The sequence below is a fragment of the Megachile rotundata genome, chromosome 6 (assembly GCF_050947335.1).
Source record: "Megachile rotundata isolate GNS110a chromosome 6, iyMegRotu1, whole genome shotgun sequence".
Lineage (NCBI taxonomy): Eukaryota > Metazoa > Arthropoda > Insecta > Hymenoptera > Megachilidae > Megachile > Megachile rotundata.
Genome location: NC_134988.1, coordinates 7,132,724 through 7,138,914, shown reverse-complemented (window position 1 = coordinate 7,138,914; position 6,191 = coordinate 7,132,724).

The window sequence follows — 6,191 nt, the reverse complement described above, 5'->3', positions numbered from 1 at the left end:
ATGAAATAAATCAATTTAAGACGTGACATGCCTTAAGCCGCTGCCACGATATCGACACTGTTATGAATGTCATGTTATGAACGTTATGAATGAAGTTTATACTGTCACGTCAAATTAATTCATTCACATCGAAACACCTATACAACGTTGTTAAATAAATCAATTTCAGACGTGACATGCATTAAGCCGCTGCCACGCAGATTTTAATACTTCAAATATCTGAATTTTTAATAAATTTATAACTTTGTCTCGACTTCTATTTTCTATAACGAAGAAGCGAGTATCGATCGCAATATTTTCCGAATCTTTTTTCCAAGTTCCTGAAGGTGATAGTTTGCAGCGGTACGAAAAGTGTGCCAATCTATGGGTTAATATAAGCGTATCACTTTGCACGTGAATGTCGTTGCTTCAAGTGTTGGAACACTCGTGTTCAGCATGCACGTTTTTAGCAGCCGGTGATTTTGGGACGCGTGGCGGGAATACCGGAGACTAGCGTGTTAGAAAAGAGTGGGCTGGCATCGTAAAGGGGTAACAGCCGTCACTGTACCATATGCCTCGCACATTACTCGCGAAAGCGGAGAGGAACTCGTAAAAGCGCGACACACACGATTTTTATTTCTTCTACTTCTGAAAATCGGAACTTGATTTATGCCGTTCAATAATTTTATGTCCTCTCTTTTCTTAAAACTATATCATTTGCTAAAAAAACCTTCTCGCAATTTCCAACTTTTTTCATCAACCATTGACATAACCTAACACTCCCGGAGTAATGGACGCATAATCGCTCATTAGAGAATTGTAATATTACTCGCTCGGGTCCGAGAGTGTTAAACCACACCCACGAGCAATTCATCACGACTAAATTAATGGCAAAATCATCGACTGCTATGGAGACTAAAATTGGGTCACTTTTACACTAATTACTCTCGTACTTCAAACATAACCTCTTTCAAACGTTTTTATGAGCCCGTTGATAGCGCATTCGGAATTCATACACGCAACACGGTGATTAATACAAGCATAAGCAGGAGTATAAAAAGAAGAAGTGACACACGGTCACGTGACGTTATTTATGAGAATTTCGACGTTTGATCCGTTTCTCGTTGTCTCGAGTCCCGTGAGAGGTTACCGTGTGTCCCCGTCAAAAGAATACCCACATTAATCAATGTCCCGTTGACTTTTTATCGTCGCTTCTGCTTATATTCTTAACCGCAAATAAATTTTCAGTTTCGTTAAGGTCACACTCCAGTTTCCGATGCGCTAGCAACATTGTAAAGGTAAACACCGGTTAAGGATTAAAAAGCCCGGGCATAAATCCTGGCATTGTTAAAACGTTCTATATAAATGGAACCTAATCTTGCCGGGGGTAATAAAAATTTCATTTCACGTTACAACGATCTATGTTTCGATCGTAAAAGAATTATTTTCCAGTCAAGTTCAATAGATGCTGCTTCAACATTCTCGGCTACATTTCTTTGTCGGCTAACGTTCTCGGGAGAACGCCACGAGAATTGCTTTCTTCCGTCTGCTGAGCGGAACCACACGCTGACGCGGGGGTCGAGTCCTTATTTCCGGTTGCTTCTGCGGAATTTCGTTCACGTAGTTTTAACCTATATCATTTTCCCTTCCAAAATGTCACGGGACGGTACCGACCGAGAAAAAAACCCGCTTCGTCCCGTATTATACCTATTCCCTCATCTGACTCCGGGTCTCACCGGGACACCCCTGCAGTCACGATGCTCCCACCGATAATCTTTGTCAACATTTTTCTTCTTCCTTTTGTTATCAGACCAACGATTATTCTGCGGAAATATTCTATCTAATAATCCATCAAAGTCAGAATGTTTACATTTCTTCATGGCTTGTCGAGATACTTTTCAACTATCTGTTTTTACAAACTTTTATTTTAATCAGATTTCACCGCCAGCTGCCTCTTTAAAATGCGTAATATGACACGATCGATTTGTGTCAAAGTTAGGTTAGGCCGATATCTGTTTATCTTTCAAGGGACGTATAATTACGCCAAAAGAGCATACTTATTTCAAATTATATTAGTTACAGCTTAAGTTTTTAAGTTATTTGTATTACTGACTATAAATATTTCTGTAACGATAGTTTATAGGTTGGTTGGTTTCTGATTTTGAAAGATGGCCGACGCCGTTGATCCTGACGAACGAGTTAACTTATCCTTTAATCTTAATTGCAAACATATCCATCTGCATTTGTGAAAATCCAAGAATTTGTCTTTTAACCTGGATCGAAGCGACAAGGAAGCAAACAAACGTGCGGAAGATAGACAAAGCAGAGGTTTTGGAAGTATCTCGCAGATATATCGAGTCGAGGCACGGTTTAACCGGGCCGTGTGTGTACGGACGTTTACGTATCACGTTATTGGACAAAAGTTGCACCATCGGTTTTAGACGTGACGCGATCTGATTTATCGCCCGGCGCGGATTTTTCGGTACAAGAGGGAGAAACTACGAGACGGGCCATTTTTCTCAGGCTGCAGCTGGATAACGTGCTACTCTATCCCTTCCTCTGTCTCTTCGCCTCCCCCCTTTTCACCGTTTCTCTCGTTCTCCCGTTTCGCGCTATTCTTCCCCGTTCCCCGTCCTGTCCGGCCAAATATATAAACTCCATACGTTCGCGGAGGCCGTCGATGGCGCCATCTACTCGTCGTTGCTGCATCCAGGACAAAAAAAAATTGGTAACGTATTATGGAAGTTATCGAGTACGCGGATCTTGGTTGCGAACGATTCGATCAGAATCGTGGGGGCAGATTCGTTCTGAGTAATTGATACCATTATCGGTGCGATATTAAAGTTTCATATTGGTATTTGTCGACGTGGATGTCTGCAGTAACGTTCACGGGCGACTTTTTGTGTTTATTGGAATGAATCCCACGTTATATGAAACTTAACGTGAAATTCACGTTAACTGAACTGAGGGATAATCAAATTTTTAAGTCCAATTGTAAATTAGGTTATCCTTGAAAAAATTTGGTCTGAATTTAATTTGATCATACGATGTAATCTTAATCTAATCTAACCTCTGTGTAATTTAATCTTAATCTGATCTAACCTTAACATAACAACCTTTATGTAAATTAACCTTAATATAACTAAACCCTAATGTCATCTAACTTTAATGTGACAACTCTAATACAATCTAACCTTAACATAACTAAACTCTAATTTAATCTAACTTCGATGTAACTCAATCCTAAACTAACCTAGCCTCAACGTAAGTGCATCTTAATCTAGCCTAACCTCAACATAACAAAACCTTAATCTAACCTAACCTTAATATAATAACCTTAATATAAATTAACCTCAACATAACTAAACTTTAATGTAATCTAACTTTGATGTAATAACTTTAATATAAACTAACCTTTTCGTAACTAAACCTTAATTTAATCTAACCTCAACGTAACTGAGCCTTAAACTAACCTATTCTTAATATTACGCAACCTTAATCTAATCTAACCTTCACATAACAAACCATAATTTAATCTAATATTAACATAACCTCAATCTAACCTTACCTTAGCGTAACCCTAATATAAATCCTGATATAAACTAATATAATATTAACCTTAAATGTAACCTAACCTTAATCTAATCCTAAACCCATTCTAACCTTGAATTTAATCAACTTAACTAACCTAACTTTCACTTCCTTCATTTTCAACCCAATCTTAACCTAGTTTGATCTAAGCAGGACAAAATCTAACCTTAACTGAAACCCAAACTAACTCAAGCTCACTCGAACAAAGGATATCGATGCGAATGTCGAACCAGACAGCTTTTAATGTCTTTCCTTTGTAGTATTATTTTTACCAGAATCCCTGTCACAGCACGCGAAGAGCATCAAGATGCTGTATCAGCTTCTCGAAGTTCGTGGTCGGATTTAACCCACATTGTTTCGTCCCGAATCATTTTCAGCGCACGTAATAAGCATGCGTTTCTGTTCGCAATCCACGGATCTCCAGTAGGGATTTTCGAAAGGCCAACCTATGCTGCTACAGAAACATGCACCCCGACTGCAGGTGAATAAAGGATGAGAAGACGCCTTGGGATTCCTGGTACAACGGGGATCTCTCGTTCCATGCTGAGGCTCTTGTATGAATTTGCATCACGATGGTAGCTGATTTTTATATACTGTACCATGACCGGAACGAATAGAGCGGTTTAGTGTCGCACTCCACGTGCTGAGATGTTTAAAATGGAACGAGTGTAATTACAAGATTTACAAAAATTAAATTTGTAACTAAGGCGAAATGTTAGTGTCTAGGAGATGAATTCATGTGACTGTGGATGATAATTTATGTGACTGTATGGAGCTAACTTTGGGATCTATTACTGTGTAGGTCCGCTATAGTGTTGGTCTACTGTTCTGTAGGACCATTAATGTATGTAGACATATTACTTTATGGGTTTATCGTTTTATCGGTTCATCACTGTATAGGTCATCAGTATACATGTAGACGTACCCTATGAGGCTACTGCAAAGAAGTCTGTTACTGTGCACCTTGTATAGGCCTTGTATAATATTGGTCTATCACTATTCTGACTCTCTACAATATCGGCCCATCACTGTATAGGCCTATTACTTACTTGTTCCACTAGTGTATGGACACACCAGTAAAATGGGGTTTCCGCTGAGTAGGTCAATTAATGTATAGACCCACCACGGAGTAGGTCTTCCACAATATTGGACCATTACTATATAGGCCCATCACTGAATCAGCCTATTACTTTATGACCCACTGTATGGGTATATTAGTGGAATAGGGCTACCACTGAATAGGTTCACCACTGTATACATTTATTACTGGGTAGGTTCTCCACATTATTAGTTCATTACTATACATATAGGCCCACCATTGAGTGGGCCTATTACTCTATGACCCCCTACTCTATGGGATTAAGCTACTTTAGTGGAATGGGATTACCAGTGGAATAGGTCCATATACATTTATTACTGAACAGGTCATCCACATTATTGGTCCACTGCTTTATAGGTTCACCACTGAGTCAGTCTATTACTTTATGACACACTACTGTATTGGCATATTAGTGGAATGGTTTCTACTAAATAGGTCCACCACTTTATAGACCCATCATTGTGTACATTCACTACTAAATAGACCCACCACTGGATAGGCCCACTGCTATATGGTCCTTTGTACAGGTCCATCACTGTGTAAGCCTATTACTCCTTAGCCTACTACCCTATTGCCCCATTATTGTATAGGCCCACTATTGTGTCAGCCCATCCTCAAATGTCACCACTGGTGTATTAAGCTATTATTCTATTGGTCCATCACTGAATAGGCTCATTGTATGGGACTATTACTCCATAGCCTACTACTCTATTGTCCCGTTATTGTATGAGCCCACTACTGTGTCAACCCATAATCGAATGTGACCATTAGTGTATTAAGCTATTATTCTATCGGTGCTTCAGTGAATAGAGCCACCACTGTATAGGTCCATCACTGTATAAGCCTATTACTCAATGAACTATTACTGTATTGCTGATACCTATATAGCCCCACTACTGTATCAGTTTATTACTGAATGCCCTCACTACTGTGTGAGTTTACTAATACATATCTAATAAACCATTAATGGAGTGAATAGACCACTAGTATACAGGGTGTCTCACAACTAGTGTAGTTCTTTGAAATGTAGAAGGGGTAGCTTCAGTATATCTACCACTAATATACAGGGTGTCTCACAACTAGTGTAATTCTCTGAAATGAGGAGGGGGTGGCTTCAGTATATCCAGCATTAATATAAAGGGTGCCTCACAACTAATGTAGTTCCCTAAAATGCAGGGTAGCTTCAGTATATCTACCACTAATACACAGGGTGTCTCACAACTAGTGTAGTCCCCTGAAATGGGAGTGGCTTCAGTATATCTACCACTGAATAAGTCCATCATTAAACAAGTGCATCACTATATAAATCCAATATTCTATGTATCCACTAAACGTTAGTGACTAAGGTATCACTGCTCTTCAGCCTCACTACTACATATCCTAACAATACTAATATACGAATTAATTTTATAACCCACTTATACAGTTAGGTTACTTAGCGCACCTGGAACTATTTCACAGCCATTCACCTAAAGACCATAAATCCGCACGATGCAAGGGAAGAAGTTTCACAAGTGGAAAA